At 52.2% G+C, this 22,122-nt stretch overlaps 11 non-coding genes across 11 annotated transcripts; all 11 read right to left on the bottom strand.

Annotated features, from left to right (window-relative positions):
• Positions 1–167: 167 nt before the first annotated feature.
• TRNAK-CUU (transfer RNA lysine (anticodon CUU)) lies at positions 168–240 on the bottom strand. The gene has a single exon. It is a non-coding gene; the product is annotated as a tRNA-Lys (tRNA).
• A 1,553-nt stretch (positions 241–1,793) lies between these two features.
• TRNAK-CUU (transfer RNA lysine (anticodon CUU)) lies at positions 1,794–1,866 on the bottom strand. Its single transcript has one exon. It is a non-coding gene; the product is annotated as a tRNA-Lys (tRNA).
• Positions 1,867–4,238: 2,372 nt separating this feature from the next.
• TRNAK-CUU (transfer RNA lysine (anticodon CUU)) lies at positions 4,239–4,311 on the bottom strand. Its single transcript has one exon. It is a non-coding gene; the product is annotated as a tRNA-Lys (tRNA).
• Positions 4,312–5,864: 1,553 nt separating this feature from the next.
• On the bottom strand, positions 5,865–5,937 carry TRNAK-CUU (transfer RNA lysine (anticodon CUU)). Its single transcript has one exon. It is a non-coding gene; the product is annotated as a tRNA-Lys (tRNA).
• Positions 5,938–8,309: 2,372 nt separating this feature from the next.
• TRNAK-CUU (transfer RNA lysine (anticodon CUU)) lies at positions 8,310–8,382 on the bottom strand. The gene has a single exon. It is a non-coding gene; the product is annotated as a tRNA-Lys (tRNA).
• A 1,553-nt stretch (positions 8,383–9,935) lies between these two features.
• TRNAK-CUU (transfer RNA lysine (anticodon CUU)) lies at positions 9,936–10,008 on the bottom strand. The gene has a single exon. It is a non-coding gene; the product is annotated as a tRNA-Lys (tRNA).
• A 2,369-nt stretch (positions 10,009–12,377) lies between these two features.
• TRNAK-CUU (transfer RNA lysine (anticodon CUU)) lies at positions 12,378–12,450 on the bottom strand. Its single transcript has one exon. It is a non-coding gene; the product is annotated as a tRNA-Lys (tRNA).
• A 742-nt stretch (positions 12,451–13,192) lies between these two features.
• On the bottom strand, positions 13,193–13,265 carry TRNAK-CUU (transfer RNA lysine (anticodon CUU)). Its single transcript has one exon. It is a non-coding gene; the product is annotated as a tRNA-Lys (tRNA).
• A 2,370-nt stretch (positions 13,266–15,635) lies between these two features.
• TRNAK-CUU (transfer RNA lysine (anticodon CUU)) lies at positions 15,636–15,708 on the bottom strand. Its single transcript has one exon. It is a non-coding gene; the product is annotated as a tRNA-Lys (tRNA).
• A 1,559-nt stretch (positions 15,709–17,267) lies between these two features.
• Positions 17,268–17,340, bottom strand: TRNAK-CUU (transfer RNA lysine (anticodon CUU)). Its single transcript has one exon. It is a non-coding gene; the product is annotated as a tRNA-Lys (tRNA).
• A 3,744-nt stretch (positions 17,341–21,084) lies between these two features.
• Positions 21,085–21,157, bottom strand: TRNAK-CUU (transfer RNA lysine (anticodon CUU)). The gene has a single exon. It is a non-coding gene; the product is annotated as a tRNA-Lys (tRNA).
• Between the last annotated feature and the right edge of the window lie 965 nt (positions 21,158–22,122).

Here is a 22,122-nt window from a genome sequence, read left to right as displayed (position 1 = left end):
GCGCCTCCCAGGGCGGGAAGTGCTGCGTTGTGTGGAGTCCTGTGGGAATCGTGAGGCAAACTGCAGGATGTGTGTGTGTGTGTGTAGTTTTAAGCCTCAGCGAAATATCTGAAAAAGGTGAGAGTTAATGTTAAACCCGAAAATGGAGAAGCCTTTAAAAAGCATCACGCCCAACGTGGGGCTCGAACCCACGACCCTGAGATTAAGAGTCTCATGCTCTACCGACTGAGCTAGCCAGGCTGCTGTGCCTGTCATTTCACACACCCTCTGTGTGTTCTTTGTAAGGAAGAAGTGTGTGGTTATCCCAGGAGGCCCCTTTGTTTCATTTTCTCTGCTGCTGACTCGACACAGGCACCTTTCTCTTTCTCCATCTCTCGCTCTACCCCAGTCTTATGTCCCCATCAGTCTCTCTGGAGCTCACTCTGGTACATACATGCATCTGTCCTCTCAACCTGTCTCTGGGCACATACTTAAATGTCCAGTAGAGAACAGTGTGAACTCTCCCTGTGTCGCGAGGTGGCAGTCAGCCTCCAGAGCCGTGTTCTGCATGCTGCCGGAATGGCCGAGCGGTGTAAGGCGCCACATTCAAGAGCAGTATTTTCCCCAGTCCCGTGATCAAATCCCGCTGCCGACATAAAGTAGTTTTCATACCTATTTTAATCATAACACCAGCAGGGATGAGACTTTAAACTCCTCTTTTTGAAAGGATGGGGGGGGACAGGACGGACCGGAGCGGACTCCGAGCTCGCTGTAAGCACGGGCGGCTCAGGCTAGGAAAGGGGGCAGGAAAGGCTCGGCCGAGGACCACTCCCAGCGGCGCCTCCCAGGGCGATAAGTGCTGCGTTGTGTGGAGTCCTGTGGGAATCGTGAGGCAAACAGCAGGATGTGTGTTTGTGTATTTTTAAGCCTCAGCGAAATATCTGAAAAAGGTGAGAGTTAATGTTAAACCCGAAAAGGGAGAAGCCTTTAAAAAGCATTACACCCAACGTGGGGCTCGAACCCACAACCCTGAGATTAAGAGTCTCATGCTCTACCGATTGAGCTAGCCAGGCTGCTGTGCCTATGTCATTTCACACACCCTCTGTGTGTTCTTTGTGAGGAAGTAGTGTGTGGTTATCCCAGGAGGCCCCTTTGTTTCATTTTCTCTGCTGCTGACTCGACCCAGGCACCTTCCTATTTCTCCATCTCTCGCTCTACCCCAGTCTTATGTCCCCATCAGTCTCTCTGGAGCTCACTCTGGTACATACATGCATCTGTCCTCTCAACCTGTCTCTGGGCACATTCTTAAATGTCCAGTAGAGAACAGTGTGAACTCTCCCTGTTTCGCGAGGGGGCAGTCAGCCTCCAGAGCCGTGTTCTGCAGGCTGCCGGAATGGCCGAGCGGTGTAAGGCGCCACTTTCAAGAGCAGTATCTTCCCCAGTCCCGTAATTAAATCCTGCTGCCGACATAAAGTAGTTGTCATACCTACTTTAATCATAACACCAGCAGGGATGAGACTTTAAATTCCTCTTTTTGAAAGGATGGGGGGGGACAGGACGGACCGGAGCGGACTCCGAGCTCGCTGTAAGCACGGGCGGCTCAGGCTAGGAAAGGGCGCAGGAAAGGCTCGGCCTAGGACAGCTCCCAGCGGCGCCTCCCAGGGCGGGAAGTGCTGCATTGTGTGGAGTCTTGTGGGAATCGTGAGGCAAACTGCAGGATGTGTGTGTGTGTAGTTTTAAGCCTCAGCAAAATATCTAAAAAAGGTGAGAGTTAATGTTAAACCCGAAAATGGAGAAGCCTTTATAAAGCATCACGCCCAACGTGGGGCTCGAACCCACGACCCTGAAATTAAGAGTCTCATGCTCTACCGACTGAGCTAGCCGGGCTGCTGTGCCTATGTCATTTCACACACCCTCTGTGTGCTCTTTGTGAGGAAGTAGTGTGTGGTTATCCCAGGAGGCCCCTTTGTTTCATTTTCTCTGCTGCTGACTCGACACAGGCACCTTTCTCTTTCTCCATCTCTCGCTCTACCCCAGTCTTATGTCCCCATCAGTCTTTCTGGAGCTCAAGCTGGTACATACATGCATCTGTCCTTTCAACCTGTCTCTGGGGACATGCTTAAATGTCCAGTAGAGAAGAGTGTGAACTCTCCCTGTTTCGCGAGGTGGCAGTCAGCCTCCAGAGCCGTTTTCCGAAGTCTGCCGGAATGGCCGAGCGGTGTAAGGTGCCACATTCAAGAGCAGTATCTTCCCCAGTCCCGTGGTCAAATCCCGCTGCTGACATAAAGTAGTTTTCATACCTACTTTAATCATAACACCAGCGGGGATGAGACCGTAAAACTCCTCTTTTTGAAAGGATGGGGGTGGACAGGACGGACCGGAGCGGACTCCGAGCTCGCTGTAAGCACGGGCGGCTCAGGCTTGGAAAGGGCGCAGGAAAGGCTCGGCCTAGGACCGCTCCGAGCGCCGCATCCCAGGGCGGGAAGTGCTGCGTTGTGTGGAGTCCTGTGGGAATCGTGAGGCAAACTGCAGGATGTGTGTGTGTAGTTTTAAGCCTCAGCGAAATATCTGAAAAAGGTGAGAGTTAATGTTAAACCCGAAAATGGAGAATCCTTTAAAAAGCATCACCCCCAACGTGGGGCTCGAACCCACGACCCTGTGATTAAGAGTCTCATGCTCTACCGACTGAGCTAGCCAGGCTGCTGTGGCTATATCATTTCACACACCCTCTGTGTGTTCTTTGTGAGGAAGTAGTGTGTGGTTATCCCAGGAGGCCCCTTTGTTTCAATTTCTCTGCTGCTGACCTGACACAGGCACCTTTCTCTTTCTCCATCTCTCGCTCTACCCCAGTCTTATGTCCCCATCAGTCTTTCTGGAGCTCACTCTGGTACATACATGCATCTGTCCTTTCAACCTGTCTCTGGGCACATGCTTAAATGTCCAGTAGAGAAGAGTGTGAACTCTCCCTGTTTCGCGAGGTGGCAGTCAGCCTCCAGAGCTGTTTTCCGAAGTCTGCCGGAATGGCCGAGCGGTGTAAGGTGCCACATTCAAGAGCAGTATCTTCCCCAGTCCCGTGGTCAAATCCTGCTGCTGACATAAAGTAGTTTTCATACCTACTTTAATCATAACACCAGCGGGGATGAGACCGTAAAACTCCTCTTTTTGAAAGGATGGGGGTGGACAGGACGGACCGGAGCGGACTCCGAGCTCGCTGTAAGCACGGGCGGCTCAGGCTAGGAAAGGGCGCAGGAAAGGCTCGGCCTAGGACAGCTCCCAGCGGCGCCTCCCAGGGCGGGAAGTGCTGCATTGTGTGGAGTCCTGTGGGAATCGTGAGGCAAACTGCAGGATGTGTGTGTGTGTAGTTTTAAGCCTCAGCAAAATATCTAAAAAAGGTGAGAGTTAATGTTAAACCCGAAAATGGAGAAGCCTTTATAAAGCATCACGCCCAACGTGGGGCTCGAACCCACGACCCTGAGATTAAGAGTCTCTTGCTCTACCGACTGAGCTAGCCGGGCTGCTGTGCCTATGTCATTTCACACACCCTCTGTGTGCTCTTTGTGAGGAAGTAGTGTGTGGTTATCCCAGGAGGCCCCTTTGTTTCATTTTCTCTGCTGCTGACTCGACACAGGCACCTTTCTCTTTCTCCATCTCTCGCTCTACCCCAGTCTTATGTCCCCATCAGTCTCTCTGGAGCTCACTCTGGTACATACATGCATCTGTCCTCTCAACCTGTCTCTGGGCACATACTTAAATGTCCAGTAGAGAACAGTGTGAACTCTCCCTGTTTCGCGAGGGGGCAGTCAGCCTCCAGAGCCGTGTTCCGGAGGCTGCCGGAATGGCCGAGCGGTGTAAGGCGCCACATTCAAGAGCAGTATCTTCCCCAGTCCCGTAATTAAATCCCGCTGCCGACATAAAGTAGTTTTCATACCTACTTTAATCATAACACCAGCGGGGATGAGACCTTAAACTCCTCGTTTTGAAAGGATGGGGGGGGGACAGGACGGACCGGAGCGGACTCCGAGCTCGCTGTAAGCACGGGCGGCTCAGGCTAGGAAAGGGCGCAGGAAAGGCTCGGCCTAGGACCGCTCCCAGCGGCGCCTCCCAGGGCGGGAAGTGCTGCGTTGTGTGGAGTCCTGTGGGAATCGTGAGGCAAACTGCAGGATGTGTGTGTGTGTGTAGTTTTAAGCCTCAGCGAAATATCTGAAAAAGGTGAGAGTTAATGTTAAACCCGAAAATGGAGAAGCCTTTAAAAAGCATCACGCCCAACGTGGGGCTCGAACCCACGACCCTGAGATTAAGAGTCTCATGCTCTACCGACTGAGCTAGCCGGGCTGCTGTGCCTGTCATTTCACACACCCTCTGTGTGTTCTTTGTAAGGAAGTAGTGTGTGGTTATCCCAGGAGGCCCCTTTGTTTCATTTTCTCTGCTGCTGACTCGACACAGGCACCTTTCTCTTTCTCCATCTCTCGCTCTACCCCAGTCTTATGTCCCCATCAGTCTCTCTGGAGCTCACTCTGGTACATACATGCATCTGTCCTCTCAACCTGTCTCTGGGCACATACTTAAATGTCCAGTAGAGAACAGTGTGAACTCTCCCTGTGTCGCGAGGTGGCAGTCAGCCTCCAGAGCCGTGTTCTGCATGCTGCCGGAATGGCCGAGCGGTGTAAGGCGCCACATTCAAGAGCAGTATTTTCCCCAGTCCCGTGATCAAATCCCGCTGCCGACATAAAGTAGTTTTCATACCTATTTTAATCATAACACCAGCAGGGATGAGACTTTAAACTCCTCTTTTTGAAAGGATGGGGGGGGACAGGACGGACCGGAGCGGACTCCGAGCTCGCTGTAAGCACGGGCGGCTCAGGCTAGGAAAGGGGGCAGGAAAGGCTCGGCCGAGGACCACTCCCAGCGGCGCCTCCCAGGGCGATAAGTGCTGCGTTGTGTGGAGTCCTGTGGGAATCGTGAGGCAAACAGCAGGATGTGTGTTTGTGTATTTTTAAGCCTCAGCGAAATATCTGAAAAAGGTGAGAGTTAATGTTAAACCCGAAAAGGGAGAAGCCTTTAAAAAGCATTACACCCAACGTGGGGCTCGAACCCACAACCCTGAGATTAAGAGTCTCATGCTCTACCGATTGAGCTAGCCAGGCTGCTGTGCCTATGTCATTTCACACACCCTCTGTGTGTTCTTTGTGAGGAAGTAGTGTGTGGTTATCCCAGGAGGCCCCTTTGTTTCATTTTCTCTGCTGCTGACTCGACCCAGGCACCTTCCTATTTCTCCATCTCTCGCTCTACCCCAGTCTTATGTCCCCATCAGTCTCTCTGGAGCTCACTCTGGTACATACATGCATCTGTCCTCTCAACCTGTCTCTGGGCACATTCTTAAATGTCCAGTAGAGAACAGTGTGAACTCTCCCTGTTTCGCGAGGGGGCAGTCAGCCTCCAGAGCCGTGTTCTGCAGGCTGCCGGAATGGCCGAGCGGTGTAAGGCGCCACTTTCAAGAGCAGTATCTTCCCCAGTCCCGTAATTAAATCCTGCTGCCGACATAAAGTAGTTGTCATACCTACTTTAATCATAACACCAGCAGGGATGAGACTTTAAATTCCTCTTTTTGAAAGGATGGGGGGGGACAGGACGGACCGGAGCGGACTCCGAGCTCGCTGTAAGCACGGGCGGCTCAGGCTAGGAAAGGGCGCAGGAAAGGCTCGGCCTAGGACAGCTCCCAGCGGCGCCTCCCAGGGCGGGAAGTGCTGCATTGTGTGGAGTCTTGTGGGAATCGTGAGGCAAACTGCAGGATGTGTGTGTGTGTAGTTTTAAGCCTCAGCAAAATATCTAAAAAAGGTGAGAGTTAATGTTAAACCCGAAAATGGAGAAGCCTTTATAAAGCATCACGCCCAACGTGGGGCTCGAACCCACGACCCTGAAATTAAGAGTCTCATGCTCTACCGACTGAGCTAGCCGGGCTGCTGTGCCTATGTCATTTCACACACCCTCTGTGTGCTCTTTGTGAGGAAGTAGTGTGTGGTTATCCCAGGAGGCCCCTTTGTTTCATTTTCTCTGCTGCTGACTCGACACAGGCACCTTTCTCTTTCTCCATCTCTCGCTCTACCCCAGTCTTATGTCCCCATCAGTCTTTCTGGAGCTCAAGCTGGTACATACATGCATCTGTCCTTTCAACCTGTCTCTGGGGACATGCTTAAATGTCCAGTAGAGAAGAGTGTGAACTCTCCCTGTTTCGCGAGGTGGCAGTCAGCCTCCAGAGCCGTTTTCCGAAGTCTGCCGGAATGGCCGAGCGGTGTAAGGTGCCACATTCAAGAGCAGTATCTTCCCCAGTCCCGTGGTCAAATCCCGCTGCTGACATAAAGTAGTTTTCATACCTACTTTAATCATAACACCAGCGGGGATGAGACCGTAAAACTCCTCTTTTTGAAAGGATGGGGGTGGACAGGACGGACCGGAGCGGACTCCGAGCTCGCTGTAAGCACGGGCGGCTCAGGCTTGGAAAGGGCGCAGGAAAGGCTCGGCCTAGGACCGCTCCGAGCGGCGCATCCCAGGGCGGGAAGTGCTGCGTTGTGTGGAGTCCTGTGGGAATCGTGAGGCAAACTGCAGGATGTGTGTGTGTAGTTTTAAGCCTCAGCGAAATATCTGAAAAAGGTGAGAGTTAATGTTAAACCCGAAAATGGAGAAGCCTTTAAAAAGCATCACCCCCAACGTGGGGCTCGAACCCACGACCCTGTGATTAAGAGTCTCATGCTCTACCGACTGAGCTAGCCAGGCTGCTGTGGCTATATCATTTCACACACCCTCTGTGTGTTCTTTGTGAGGAAGTAGTGTGTGGTTATCCCAGGAGGCCCCTTTGTTTCAATTTCTCTGCTGCTGACCTGACACAGGCACCTTTCTCTTTCTCCATCTCTCGCTCTACCCCAGTCTTATGTCCCCATCAGTCTTTCTGGAGCTCACTCTGGTACATACATGCATCTGTCCTTTCAACCTGTCTCTGGGCACATGCTTAAATGTCCAGTAGAGAAGAGTGTGAACTCTCCCTGTTTCGCGAGGTGGCAGTCAGCCTCCAGAGCTGTTTTCCGAAGTCTGCCGGAATGGCCGAGCGGTGTAAGGTGCCACATTCAAGAGCAGTATCTTCCCCAGTCCCGTGGTCAAATCCCGCTGCTGACATAAAGTAGTTTTCATACCTACTTTAATCATAACACCAGCGGGGATGAGACCGTAAAACTCCTCTTTTTGAAAGGATGGGGGTGGACAGGACGGACCGGAGCGGACTCCGAGCTCGCTGTAAGCACGGGCGGCTCAGGCTAGGAAAGGGCGCAGGAAAGGCTCGGCCTAGGACAGCTCCCAGCGGCGCCTCCCAGGGCGGGAAGTGCTGCATTGTGTGGAGTCCTGTGGGAATCGTGAGGCAAACTGCAGGATGTGTGTGTGTGTAGTTTTAAGCCTCAGCAAAATATCTAAAAAAGGTGAGAGTTAATGTTAAACCCGAAAATGGAGAAGCCTTTATAAAGCATCACGCCCAACGTGGGGCTCGAACCCACGACCCTGAGATTAAGAGTCTCTTGCTCTACCGACTGAGCTAGCCGGGCTGCTGTGCCTATGTCATTTCACACACCCTCTGTGTGCTCTTTGTGAGGAAGTAGTGTGTGGTTATCCCAGGAGGCCCCTTTGTTTCATTTTCTCTGCTGCTGACTCGACACAGGCACCTTTCTCTTTCTCCATCTCTCGCTCTACCCCAGTCTTATGTCCCCATCAGTCTCTCTGGAGCTCACTCTGGTACATACATGCATCTGTCCTCTCAACCTGTCTCTGGGCACATACTTAAATGTCCAGTAGAGAACAGTGTGAACTCTCCCTGTTTCGCGAGGGGGCAGTCAGCCTCCAGAGCCGTGTTCCGGAGGCTGCCGGAATGGCCGAGCGGTGTAAGGCGCCACATTCAAGAGCAGTATCTTCCCCAGTCCCGTAATTAAATCCCGCTGCCGACATAAAGTAGTTTTCATACCTACTTTAATCATAACACCAGCGGGGATGAGACCTTAAACTCCTCGTTTTGAAAGGATGGGGGGGGGACAGGACGGACCGGAGCGGACTCCGAGCTCGCTGTAAGCACGGGCGGCTCAGGCTAGGAAAGGGCGCAGGAAAGGCTCGGCCTAGGACCGCTCCCAGCGGCGCCTCCCAGGGCGGGAAGTGCTGCGTTGTGTGGAGTCCTGTGGGAATCGTGAGGCAAACTGCAGGATGTGTGTGTGTGTGTAGTTTTAAGCCTCAGCGAAATATCTGAAAAAGGTGAGAGTTAATGTTAAACCCGAAAATGGAGAAGCCTTTAAAAAGCATCACGCCCAACGTGGGGCTCGAACCCACGACCCTGAGATTAAGAGTCTCATGCTCTACCGACTGAGCTAGCCGGGCTGCTGTGCCTGTCATTTCACACACCCTCTGTGTGTTCTTTGTAAGGAAGTAGTGTGTGGTTATCCCAGGAGGCCCCTTTGTTTCATTTTCTCTGCTGCTGACTCGACACAGGCACCTTTCTCTTTCTCCATCTCTCGCTCTACCCCAGTCTTATGTCCCCATCAGTCTCTCTGGAGCTCACTCTGGTACATACATGCATCTGTCCTCTCAACCTGTCTCTGGGCACATACTTAAATGTCCAGTAGAGAACAGTGTGAACTCTCCCTGTGTCGCGAGGTGGCAGTCAGCCTCCAGAGCCGTGTTCTGCATGCTGCCGGAATGGCCGAGCGGTGTAAGGCGCCACATTCAAGAGCAGTATTTTCCCCAGTCCCGTGATCAAATCCCGCTGCCGACATAAAGTAGTTTTCATACCTATTTTAATCATAACACCAGCAGGGATGAGACTTTAAACTCCTCTTTTTGAAAGGATGGGGGGGGACAGGACGGACCGGAGCGGACTCCGAGCTCGCTGTAAGCACGGGCGGCTCAGGCTAGGAAAGGGGGCAGGAAAGGCTCGGCCGAGGACCGCTCCCAGCGGCGCCTCCCAGGGCGATAAGTGCTGCGTTGTGTGGAGTCCTGTGGGAATCGTGAGGCAAACAGCAGGATGTGTGTTTGTGTATTTTTAAGCCTCAGCGAAATATCTGAAAAAGGTGAGAGTTAATGTTAAACCCGAAAAGGGAGAAGCCTTTAAAAAGCATTACACCCAACGTGGGGCTCGAACCCACAACCCTGAGATTAAGAGTCTCATGCTCTACCGATTGAGCTAGCCAGGCTGCTGTGCCTATGTCATTTCACACACCCTCTGTGTGTTCTTTGTGAGGAAGTAGTGTGTGGTTATCCCAGGAGGCCCCTTTGTTTCATTTTCTCTGCTGCTGACTCGACCCAGGCACCTTCCTATTTCTCCATCTCTCGCTCTACCCCAGTCTTATGTCCCCATCAGTCTCTCTGGAGCTCACTCTGGTACATACATGCATCTGTCCTCTCAACCTGTCTCTGGGCACATTCTTAAATGTCCAGTAGAGAACAGTGTGAACTCTCCCTGTTTCGCGAGGGGGCAGTCAGCCTCCAGAGCCGTGTTCTGCAGGCTGCCGGAATGGCCGAGCGGTGTAAGGCGCCACATTCAAGAGCAGTATCTTCCCCAGTCCCGTAATTAAATCCTGCTGCCGACATAAAGTAGTTGTCATACCTACTTTAATCATAACACCAGCAGGGATGAGACTTTAAATTCCTCTTTTTGAAAGGATGGGGGGGGACAGGACGGACCGGAGCGGACTCCGAGCTCGCTGTAAGCACGGGCGGCTCAGGCTAGGAAAGGGCGCAGGAAAGGCTCGGCCTAGGACAGCTCCCAGCGGCGCCTCCCAGGGCGGGAAGTGCTGCATTGTGTGGAGTCCTGTGGGAATCGTGAGGCAAACTGCAGGATGTGTGTGTGTGTAGTTTTAAGCCTCAGCAAAATATCTAAAAAAGGTGAGAGTTAATGTTAAACCCGAAAATGGAGAAGCCTTTATAAAGCATCACGCCCAATGTGGGGCTCGAACCCACGACCCTGAGATTAAGAGTCTCATGCTCTACCGACTGAGCTAGCCGGGCTGCTGTGCCTGTCATTTCACACACCCTCTGTGTGTTCTTTGTAAGGAAGTAGTGTGTGGTTATCCCAGGAGGCCCCTTTGTTTCATTTTCTCTGCTGCTGACTCGACACAGGCACCTTTCTCTTTCTCCATCTCTCGCTCTACCCCAGTCTTATGTCCCCATCAGTCTCTCTGGAGCTCACTCTGGTACATACATGCATCTGTCCTCTCAACCTGTCTCTGGGCACATACTTAAATGTCCAGTAGAGAACAGTGTGAACTCTCCCTGTGTCGCGAGGTGGCAGTCAGCCTCCAGAGCCGTGTTCTGCATGCTGCCGGAATGGCCGAGCGGTGTAAGGCGCCACATTCAAGAGCAGTATTTCCCCAGTCCCGTGATCAAATCCCGCTGCCGACATAAAGTAGTTTTCATACCTATTTTAATCATAACACCAGCAGGGATGAGACTTTAAACTCCTCTTTTTGAAAGGATGGGGGGGGACAGGACGGACCGGAGCGGACTCCGAGCTCGCTGTAAGCACGGGCGGCTCAGGCTAGGAAAGGGGGCAGGAAAGGCTCGGCCGAGGACCGCTCCCAGCGGCGCCTCCCAGGGCGATAAGTGCTGCGTTGTGTGGAGTCCTGTGGGAATCGTGAGGCAAACAGCAGGATGTGTGTTTGTGTATTTTTAAGCCTCAGCGAAATATCTGAAAAAGGTGAGAGTTAATGTTAAACCCGAAAAGGGAGAAGCCTTTAAAAAGCATTACACCCAACGAGGGGCTCGAACCCACAACCCTGAGATTAAGAGTCTCATGCTCTACCGATTGAGCTAGCCAGGCTGCTGTGCCTATGTCATTTCACACACCCTCTGTGTGTTCTTTGTGAGGAAGTAGTGTGTGGTTATCCCAGGAGGCCCCTTTGTTTCATTTTCTCTGCTGCTGACTCGACCCAGGCACCTTCCTATTTCTCCATCTCTCGCTCTACCCCAGTCTTATGTCCCCATCAGTCTCTCTGGAGCTCACTCTGGTACATACATGCATCTGTCCTCTCAACCTGTCTCTGGGCACATTCTTAAATGTCCAGTAGAGAACAGTGTGAACTCTCCCTGTTTCGCGAGGGGGCAGTCAGCCTCCAGAGCCGTGTTCTGCAGGCTGCCGGAATGGCCGAGCGGTGTAAGGCGCCACATTCAAGAGCAGTATCTTCCCCAGTCCCGTAATTAAATCCTGCTGCCGACATAAAGTAGTTGTCATACCTACTTTAATCATAACACCAGCAGGGATGAGACTTTAAATTCCTCTTTTTGAAAGGATGGGGGGGGACAGGACGGACCGGAGCGGACTCCGAGCTCGCTGTAAGCACGGGCGGCTCAGGCTAGGAAAGGGCGCAGGAAAGGCTCGGCCTAGGACAGCTCCCAGCGGCGCCTCCCAGGGCGGGAAGTGCTGCATTGTGTGGAGTCCTGTGGGAATCGTGAGGCAAACTGCAGGATGTGTGTGTGTGTAGTTTTAAGCCTCAGCAAAATATCTAAAAAAGGTGAGAGTTAATGTTAAACCCGAAAATGGAGAAGCCTTTATAAAGCATCACGCCCAACGTGGGGCTCGAACCCACGACCCTGAATTTAAGAGTCTCATGCTCTACCGACTGAGCTAGCCGGGCTGCTGTGCCTATGTCATTTCACACACCCTCTGTGTGCTCTTTGTGAGGAAGTAGTGTGTGGTTATCCCAGGAGGCCCCTTTGTTTCATTTTCTCTGCTGCTGACTCGACACAGGCACCTTTCTCTTTCTCCATCTCTCGCTCTACCCCAGTCTTATGTCCCCATCAGTCTTTCTGGAGCTCAAGCTGGTACATACATGCATCTGTCCTTTCAACCTGTCTCTGGGCACATGCTTAAATGTCCAGTAGAGAAGAGTGTGAACTCTCCCTGTTTCGCGAGGTGGCAGTCAGCCTCCAGAGCTGTTTTCCGAAGTCTGCCGGAATGGCCGAGCGGTGTAAGGTGCCACATTCAAGAGCAGTATCTTCCCCAGTCCCGTGGTCAAATCCCGCTGCTGACATAAAGTAGTTTTCATACCTACTTTAATCATAACACCAGCGGGGATGAGACCGTAAAACTCCTCTTTTTGAAAGGATGGGGGTGGACAGGACGGACCGGAGCGGACTCCGAGCTCGCTGTAAGCACGGGCGGCTCAGGCTTGGAAAGGGCGCAGGAAAGGCTCGGCCTAGGACCGCTCCGAGCGGCGCATCCCAGGGCGGGAAGTGCTGCGTTGTGTGGAGTCCTGTGGGAATCGTGAGGCAAACTGCAGGATGTGTGTGTGTGTGTAGTTTTAAGCCTCAGCGAAATATCTGAAAAAGGTGAGAGTTAATGTTAAACCCGAAAATGGAGAAGCCTTTAAAAAGCATCACGCCCAACGTGGGGCTCGAACCCACGACCCTGAGATTAAGAGTCTCATGCTCTACCGACTGAGCTAGCCGGGCTGCTGTGGCTATATCATTTCACACACCCTCTGTGTGTTCTTTGTGAGGAAGTAGTGTGAGGTTATCCCAGGAGGCCCCTTTGTTTCAATTTCTCTGCTGCTGACCTGACACAGGCACCTTTCTCTTTCTCCATCTCTCGCTCTACCCCAGTCTTATGTCCCCATCAGTCTTTCTGGAGCTCACTCTGGTACATACATGCATCTGTCCTTTCAACCTGTCTCTGGGCACATGCTTAAATGTCCAGTAGAGAAGAGTGTGAACTCTCCCTGTTTCGCGAGGTGGCAGTCAGCCTCCAGAGCCGTTTTCCGAAGTCTGCCGGAATGGCCGAGCGGTGTAAGGTGCCACATTCAAGAGCAGTATCTTCCCCAGTCCTGTGGTCAAATCCCGCTGCTGACATAAAGTAGTTTTCATACCTACTTTAATCATAACACCAGCGGGGATGAGACCGTAAAACTCCCCTTTTTGAAAGGATGGGGGTGGACAGGACGGACCGGAGCGGACTCCGAGCTCGCTGTAAGCACGGGCGGCTCAGGCTAGGAAAGGGCGCAGGAAAGGCTCGGCCTAGGACAGCTCCCAGCGGCGCCTCCCAGGGTGGGAAGTGCTGCATTGTGTGGAGTCCTGTGGGAATCGTGAGGCAAACTGCAGGATGTGTGTGTGTGTAGTTTTAAGCCTCAGCAAAATATCTAAAAAAGGTGAGAGTTAATGTTAAACCCAAAAATGGCGAAGCCTTTATAAAGCATCACGCCCAACGTGGGGCTCGAACCCACGACCCTGAGATTAAGAGTCTCATGCTCTACCGACTGAGCTAGCCGGGCTGCTGTGCCTATGTCATTTCACACACCCTCTGTGTGCTCTTTGTGAGGAAGTAGTGTGTGGTTATCCCAGGAGGCCCCTTTGTTTCATTTTCTCTGCTGCTGACTCGACACAGGCACCTTTCTCTTTCTCCATCTCTCGCTCTACCCCAGTCTTATGTCCCCATCAGTCTCTCTGGAGCTCACTCTGGTACATACATGCATCTGTCCTCTCAACCTGTCTCTGGGCACATACTTAAATGTCCAGTAGAGAACAGTGTGAACTCTCCCTGTGTCGCGAGGTGGCAGTCAGCCTCCAGAGCCGTGTTCTGCATGCTGCCGGAATGGCCGAGGGGTGTAAGGCGCCACATTCAAGAGCAGTATTTTCCCCAGTCCGTGATCAAATCCCGCTGCCGACATAAAGTAGTTTTCATACCTACTTTAATCATAACACCAGCGGGGATGAGACCTTAAACTCCTCGTTTTGAAAGGATGGGGGGGGGGGGACAGGACGGACCGGAGCGGACTCCGAGCTCGCTGTAAGCACGGGCGGCTCAGGCTAGGAAAGGGCGCAGGAAAGGCTCGGCCTAGGACCGCTCCCAGCGGCGCCTCCCAGGGCGGGAAGTGCTGCGTTGTGTGGAGTCCTGTGGGAATCGTGAGGCAAACTGCAGGATGTGTGTGTGTGTAGTTTTAAGCCTCAGCGAAATATCTGAAAAAGGTGAGAGTTAATGTTAAACCCGAAAATGGAGAAGCCTTTAAAAAGCATCACGCCCAACGTGGGGCTCGAACCCACAACCCTGAGATTAAGAGTCTCATGCTCTACCGACTGAGCTAGCGGGGGTGCTGTGCCTGTCATTTCACACACCCTCTGTGTGTTCTTTGTAAGGAAGTAGTGTGTGGTTATCCCAGGAGGCCCCTTTGTTTCATTTTTTCTGCTGCTGACTCGACACAGGCACCTTTCTCTTTCTCCATCTCTCGCTCTACCCCAGTCTTATGTCCCCATCAGTCTCTCTGGAGCTCACTCTGGTACATACATGCATCTGTCCTCTCAACCTGTCTCTGGGCACATACTTAAATGTCCAGTAGAGAACAGTGTGAACTCTCCCTGTGTAGCGAGGTGGCAGTCAGCCTCCGGAGCCGTGTTCTGCATGCTGCCGGAATGGCCGAGCGGTGTAAGGCGCCACATTCAAGAGCAGTATTTTCCCCAGTCCCGTGATCAAATCCCGCTGCCGACATAAAGTAGTTTTCATACCTATTTTAATCATAACACCAGCAGGGATGAGACTTTAAACTCCTCTTTTTGAAAGGATGGGGGGGGACAGGACGGACCGGAGCTGACTCCGAGCTCGCTGTAAGCACGGGCGGCTCAGGCTAGGAAAGGGGGCAGGAAAGGCTCGGCCGAGGACCGCTCCCAGCGGCGCCTCCCAGGGCGATAAGTGCTGCATTGTGTGGAGTCCTGTGGGAATCGTGAGGCAAACAGCAGGATGTGTGTTTGTGTATTTTTAAGCCTCAGCGAAATATCTGAAAAAGGTGAGAGTTAATGTTAAACCCGAAAAGGGAGAAGCCTTTAAAAAGCATTACACCCAACGTGGGGCTCGAACCCACAACCCTGAGATTAAGAGTCTCATGCTCTACCGATTGAGCTAGCCAGGCTGCTGTGCCTATGTCATTTCACACACCCTCTGTGTGTTCTTTGTGAGGAAGTAGTGTGTGGTTATCCCAGGAGGCCCCTTTGTTTCATTTTCTCTGCTGCTGACTCGACCCAGGCACCTTCCTATTTCTCCATCTCTCGCTCTACCCCAGTCTTATGTCCCCATCAGTCTCTCTGGAGCTCACTCTGGTACATACATGCATCTGTCCTCTCAACCTGTCTCTGGGCACATTCTTAAATGTCCAGTAGAGAACAGTGTGAACTCTCCCTGTTTCGCGAGGGGGCAGTCAGCCTCCAGAGCCGTGTTCTGCAGGCTGCCGGAATGGCCGAGCGGTGTAAGGCGCCACATTCAAGAGCAGTATCTTCCCCAGTCCCGTAATTAAATCCTGCTGCCGACATAAAGTAGTTGTCATACCTACTTTAATCATAACACTAGCAGGGATGAGACTTTAAATTCCTCTTTTTGAAAGGATGGGGGGGGACAGGACGGACCGGAGCGGACTCCGAGCTCGCTGTAAGCACGGGCGGCTCAGGCTAGGAAAGGGCGCAGGAAAGGCTCGGCCTAGGACAGCTCCCAGCGGCGCCTCCCAGGGCGGGAAGTGCTGCATTGTGTGGAGTCCTGTGGGAATCGTGAGGCAAACTGCAGGATGTGTGTGTGTGTAGTTTTAAGCCTCAGCAAAATATCTAAAAAAGGTGAGAGTTAATGTTAAACCCGAAAATGGAGAAGCCTTTATAAAGCATCACGCCCAACGTGGGGCTCGAACCCACGACCCTGAAATTAAGAGTCTCATGCTCTACCGACTGAGCTAGCCGGGCTGCTGTGCCTATGTCATTTCACACACCCTCTGTGTGCTCTTTGTGAGGAAGTAGTGTGTGGTTATCCCAGGAGGCCCCTTTGTTTCATTTTCTCTGCTGCTGACTCGACACAGGCACCTTTCTCTTTCTCCATCTCTCGCTCTACCCCAGTCTTATGTCCCCATCAGTCTTTCTGGAGCTCAAGCTGGTACATACATGCATCTGTCCTTTCAACCTGTCTCTGGGCACATGCTTAAATGTCCAGTAGAGAAGAGTGTGAACTCTCCCTGTTTCGCGAGGTGGCAGTCAGCCTCCAGAGCCGTTTTCCGAAGTCTGCCGGAATGGCCGAGCGGTGTAAGGTGCCACATTCAAGAGCAGTATCTTCCCCAGTCCCGTGGTCAAATCCCGCTGCTGACATAAAGTAGTTTTCATACCTACTTTAATCATAACACCAGCGGGGATGAGACCGTAAAACTCCTCTTTTTGAAAGGATGGGGGTGGACAGGACGGACCGGAGCGGACTCCGAGCTCGCTGTAAGCACGGGCGGCTCAGGCTTGGAAAGGGCGCAGGAAAGGCTCGGCCTAGGACCGCTCCGAGCGGCGCATCCCAGGGCGGGAAGTGCTGCGTTGTGTGGAGTCCTGTGGGAATCGTGAGGCAAACTGCAGGATGTGTGTGTGTGTGTAGTTTTAAGCCTCAGCGAAATATCTGAAAAAGGTGAGAGTTAATGTTAAACCCGAAAATGGAGAAGCCTTTAAAAAGCATCACGCCCAACGTAGGGCTCGAACCCACGACCCTGAGATTAAGAGTCTCATGCTCTACCGACTGAGCTAGCCAGGCTGCTGTGGCTATATCATTTCACACACCCTCTGTGTGTTCTTTGTGAGGAAGTAGTGTGTTGTTATCCCAGGAGGCCCCTTTGTTTCAATTTCTCTGCTGCTGACCTGACACAGGCACCTTTCTCTTTCTCCATCTCTCGCTCTACCCCAGTCTTATGTCCCCATCAGTCTTTCTGGAGCTCACTCTGGTACATACATGCATCTGTCCTTTCAACCTGTCTCTGGGCACATGCTTAAATGTCCAGTAGAGAAGAGTGTAAACTCTCCCTGTTTCGCGAGGTGGCAGTCAGCCTCCAGAGCCGTTTTCCGAAGTCTGCCGGAATGGCCGAGCGGTGTAAGGTGCCACATTCAAGAGCAGTATCTTCCCCAGTCCCGTGGTCAAATCCCGCTGCTGACATAAAGTAGTTTTCATACCTACTTTAATCATAACACCAGCGGGGATGAGACCGTAAAACTCCTCTTTTTGAAAGGATGGGGGTGGACAGGACGGACCGGAGCGGACTCCGAGCTCGCTGTAAGCACGGGCGGCTCAGGCTAGGAAAGGGCGCAGGAAAGGCTCGGCCTAGGACAGCTCCCAGCGGCGCCTCCCAGGGCGGGAAGTGCTGCATTGTGGGGAGTCCTGTGGGAATCGTGAGGCAAACTGCAGGATGTGTGTGTGTGTAGTTTTAAGCCTCAGCAAAATATCTAAAAAAGGTGAGAGTTAATGTTAAACCCGAAAATGGAGAAGCCTTTATAAAGCATCACACCCAACGTGGGGCTCGAACCCACGACCCTGAGATTAAGAGTCTCATGCTCTACCGACTGAGCTAGCCGGGCTGCTGTGCCTATGTGTAGGAGGCTGGACTGGCTTGTAGTGAGTACCAAGGGGTACTTGCACCTTGCACCAGGCCCAGTTATCCCTTATTAGTGTATAGGGTGTCTAGCAGCTTAGGCTGATAGATAATGGTAGCTTAGCAAAGCAGCTCAGGCTGAACTAGGAGACGTGTGAAGCTACTACAGTACCACTTAGTGTCATATGCACAATATCATAAGAAAACACAATACACAGTTATACTAAAAATAAAGGTACTTTATTTTTATGACAATATGCCAAAGTATCTTAGAGTGTACCCTCAGTGAGAGGATAGGAAATATACACAAGATATATATACACAATAGCAAAAATATGCAGTATAGTCTTAGAAAACAGTGCAAACAATGTATAGTTACAATAGGATGCAAAGGGGAAACATAGGGATAGGGGCAACACAAACCATATACTCCAGAAGTGGAATGCGAACCACGAATGGACCCCAAACCTATGTGACCTTGTAGAGGGTCGCTGGGACTATTAGAAAATAGTGAGAGTTAGAAAAATAACCCTCCCCAAGACCCTGAAAAGTAAGTGCAAAGTGCACTAAAGTTACCCTAAGGACAAAATAGTCGTGTTAGAGGGAAAATGCAAAGAAAACACAAATCAGCAATGCAACAACGATGGATTCCTGACTGAGGGTACCTGTGGAACAAGGGGACCAAGTCCAAAAGTCACAAGCAGCTCGGAGATGGGCAGATGCCCAAGAAATGCCAGCGGTTGGTGCAAAGAAGCTCTTACTAGGCTGAAGAACTGTGAATACTGCAGGAACGACAAGGGCTAGAGGCTTCCCCTTTGGAGGATGGATCCCCCACGCCTTGGAGAGTCGTGCAGAAGTGTTTTCCCGCCGGATGGACGCCAACAAGCCTTGCTACACGCAAATCGTGCGTTTGGCGTTTTTGGACGCTGCTGGGGCCCAGGAGGGACCAGGAGGTCGTAAATTGGACCTGCAGAGAGAGGGGACGTCGAGCAAGACAAAGAGCCCTCACTGAAGCAGGTAGGACCCGGAGAAGTGCCAGAAACAGGCACTACGAGGATGCGTGAAACGGTGCTCGCCGAAGTTGCACAAAGGAGTCCCACGTCGCCGGAGACCAACTTAGAAAGTCGTGCAATGCAGGTTAGAGTGCCGTGGACCCAGGCTTGGCTGTGCACACAGGATTTCCGCCGGAAGTGCACAGGGGCCGGAGAAGCTTGCAAAGTCGCGGTTCCCAGCAATGCAGCCCAGCGAGGTGAGGCAAGGACTTACCTCCACCAAACTCGGGCTGAAGAGTCACTGGACTGTGGGGGTCACTTGGACGGTGTCGCTGGATTCGAGGGACCTCGCTCGTCGTGCTGAGAGGAGACCCAAGGGACCGGAGATGCAGCTTTTTGGTGCCTGCGGTTGCAGGGGGAAGATTCCGTCGACCCACGGGAGATTTCTTCGGAGCTTCTGGTGCAGAGAGGAGGCAGACTACCCCCACAGCATGCACAAGCAGGAAAACAGTCGAGAAGGCGGCAGGATCAGCGTTACAGAGTTGCAGTAGTCGTCTTTGCTACTATGTTGCAGGTTTGCAGGCTTCCAGCGCGGTCAGCGGTCGATTCCTTATCAGAAGGTGAAGAGGGAGATGCAGAGGAACTCGGCTGAGCTCATGCATTCGTTATCTAAAGTTTCCCCAGAGACAGAGACCCTAAATAGCCAGAAAAGAGGGTTTGGCTACCTAGGAGAGAGGAAAGGCTACTAACACCTGAAGGAGCCTATCAGCAGGAGTCTCTGACGTCACCTGGTGGCACTGGCCACTCAGAGCAGTCCAGTGTGCCAGCAGCACCTCTGTTTCCAAGATGGCAGAGGTCTGGAGCACACTGGAGGAGCTCTGGACACCTCCCAGGGGAGGTGCAGGTCAGGGGAGTGGTCACTCCCCTTTCCTTTGTCCAGTTTCGCGCCAGAGCAGGGGCTAAGGGGTCCCTGAACCGGTGTAGACTGGCTTATGCAGAATTGGGCACCTCTGTGCCCAACAAAGCATTTCCAGAGGCTGGGGGAGGCTACTCCTCCCCTGCCATCAAACCATTTTCCAAAGGGAGAGGGTGTCACACCCTCTCTCAGAGGAAGTTCTTTGTTCTGCCATCCTGGGCCAGGCCTGGCTGGACCCCAGGAGGGCAGCTGCCTGTCTGAGGGGTTGGCAGCAGCAGCAGCTGCAGAGAAACCCCAGGAAGGGCAGTCTGGCAGTACCAGGGTCTGTGCTACAGACCACTGGGATCATGGAATTGTCCCAACAATGCCAGGATGGCATAGAGGGGGCAATTCCATGATCATAGACATGTTACATGGCCATATTCGGAGTTAATATGGTGAAGCTACATATAGGTAGTGACCTATATGTAGTGCACGCGTGTAATGGTGTCCCCGCACTCACAAAGTTCAGTGAATTGGCTCTGAACAATGTGGGGGCACCTTGGCTAGTGCCAGGGTGCCCTCACACTAAGTAACTTTGCACCTAACCTTTACCAGGTAAAGGTTAGACATATAGGTGACTTATAAGTTACTTAAGTGCAGTGTAAAATGGCTGTGAAATAACGTGGACGTTATTTCACTCAGGCTGCAGTGGCAGGCCTGTGTAAGAATTGTCAGAGCTCCCTATGGGTGGCAAAAGAAATGCTGCAGCCCATAGGGATCTCCTGGAACCCCAATACCCTGGGTACCTCAGTACCATATACTAGGGGATTATAAGGGTGTTCCAGTAAGCCAATGTAAATTGGTAAAAATGGTCACTAGCCTGTCAGTGACAATTTGGAAAGAAATGAGAGAGCATAACCACTGAGGTTCTGATTAGCAGAGCCTCAGTGAGACAGTTAGTCACTACACAGGTAACACATACAGGCACACTTATGAGCACTGGGGCCCTGGGTTACCAGGGTCCCAGTGACACATACAACTAAAACAACATATATACAGTGAAAAATGGGGGTAACATGCCAGGCAAGATGGTACTTTCCTACACTATGTCATTTCACACACCCTCTGTGTGCTCTTTGTGAGGAAGTAGTGTGTGGTTATCCCAGGAGGCCCCTTTGTTTCATTTTCTCTGCCGCTGACTCCACACAGGCACCTTTCTCTTTCTCCATCTCTCGCTCTACCCCAGTCTTATGTCCCCATCAGTCTCTCTGGAGCTCACTCTGGTACATACATGCATCTGTCCTCTCAACCTGTCTCTGGGCACATACTTAAATGTCCAGTAGAGAACAGTGTGAACTCTCCCTGTTTCGCGAGGGGGCAGTCAGCCTCCAGAGCCGTGTTCCGGAGGCTGCCGGAATGGCCGAGCGGTGTAAGGCGCCACATTCAAGAGCAGTATCTTCCCCAGTCCCGTAATTAAATCCCGCTGCCGACATAAAGTAGTTTTCATACCTACTTTAATCATAACACCAGCGGGGATGAGACCTTAAACTCCTCGTTTTGAAAGGATGGGGGGGGGACAGGACGGACCGGAGCGGACTCCGAGCTCGCTGTAAGCACGGGCGGCTCAGGCTAGGAAAGGGCGCAGGAAAGGCTCGGCCTAGGACCGCTCCCAGCGGCGCCTCCCAGGGCGGGAAGTGCTGCGTTGTGTGGAGTCCTGTGGGAATCGTGAGGCAAACTGCAGGATGTGTGTGTGTGTGTAGTTTTAAGCCTCAGCGAAATATCTGAAAAAGGTGAGAGTTAATGTTAAACCCGAAAATGGAGAAGCCTTTAAAATGCATCACGCCCAACGTGGGGCTCGAACCCACGACCCTGAGATTAAGAGTCTCATGCTCTACCGACTGAGCTAGCCGGGCTGCTGTGCCTGTCATTTCACACACCCTCTGTGTGTTCTTTGTAAGGAAGTAGTGTGTGGTTATCCCAGGAGGCCCCTTTGTTTCATTTTCTCTGCTGCTGACTCGACACAGGCACCTTTCTCTTTCTCCATCTCTCGCTCTACCCCAGTCTTATGTCCCCATCAGTCTCTCTGGAGCTCACTCTGGTACATACATGCATCTGTCCTCTCAACCTGTCTCTGGGCACATACTTAAATGTCCAGTAGAGAACAGTGTGAACTCTCCCTGTGTCGCGAGGTGGCAGTCAGCCTCCAGAGCCGTGTTCTGCATGCTGCTGGAATGGCCGAGCGGTGTAAGGCGCCACATTCAAGAGCAGTATTTTCCCCAGTCCCGTGATCAAATCCCGCTGCCGACATAAAGTAGTTTTCATACCTATTTTAATCATAACACCAGCAGGGATGAGACTTTAAACTCCTCTTTTTGAAAGGATGGGGGGGGACAGGACGGACCGGAGCGGACTCCGAGCTCGCTGTAAGCACGGGCGGCTCAGGCTAGGAAAGGGGGCAGGAAAGGCTCGGCCGAGGACCGCTCCCAGCGGCGCCTCCCAGGGCGATAAGTGCTGCGTTGTGTGGAGTCCTGTGGGAATCGTGAGGCAAACAGCAGGATGTGTGTTTGTGTATTTTTAAGCCTCAGCGAAATATCTGAAAAAGGTGAGAGTTAATGTTAAACCCGAAAAGGGAGAAGCCTTTAAAAAGCATTACACCCAACGTGGGGCTCGAACCCACAACCCTGAGATTAAGAGTCTCATGCTCTACCGATTGAGCTAGCCAGGCTGCTGTGCCTATGTCATTTCACACACCCTCTGTGTGCTCTTTGTGAGGAAGTAGTGTGTGGTTATCCCAGGAGGCCCCTTTGTTTCATTTTCTCTGCTGCTGACTCGACCCAGGCACCTTCCTATTTCTCCATCTCTCGCTCTACCCCAGTCT

The sequence above is a fragment of the Pleurodeles waltl genome, chromosome 6, assembly GCF_031143425.1.
Source record: "Pleurodeles waltl isolate 20211129_DDA chromosome 6, aPleWal1.hap1.20221129, whole genome shotgun sequence".
NCBI classification, from domain to species: domain Eukaryota; kingdom Metazoa; phylum Chordata; class Amphibia; order Caudata; family Salamandridae; genus Pleurodeles; species Pleurodeles waltl.
This window is presented reverse-complemented; position numbering and strand designations above follow the sequence as displayed.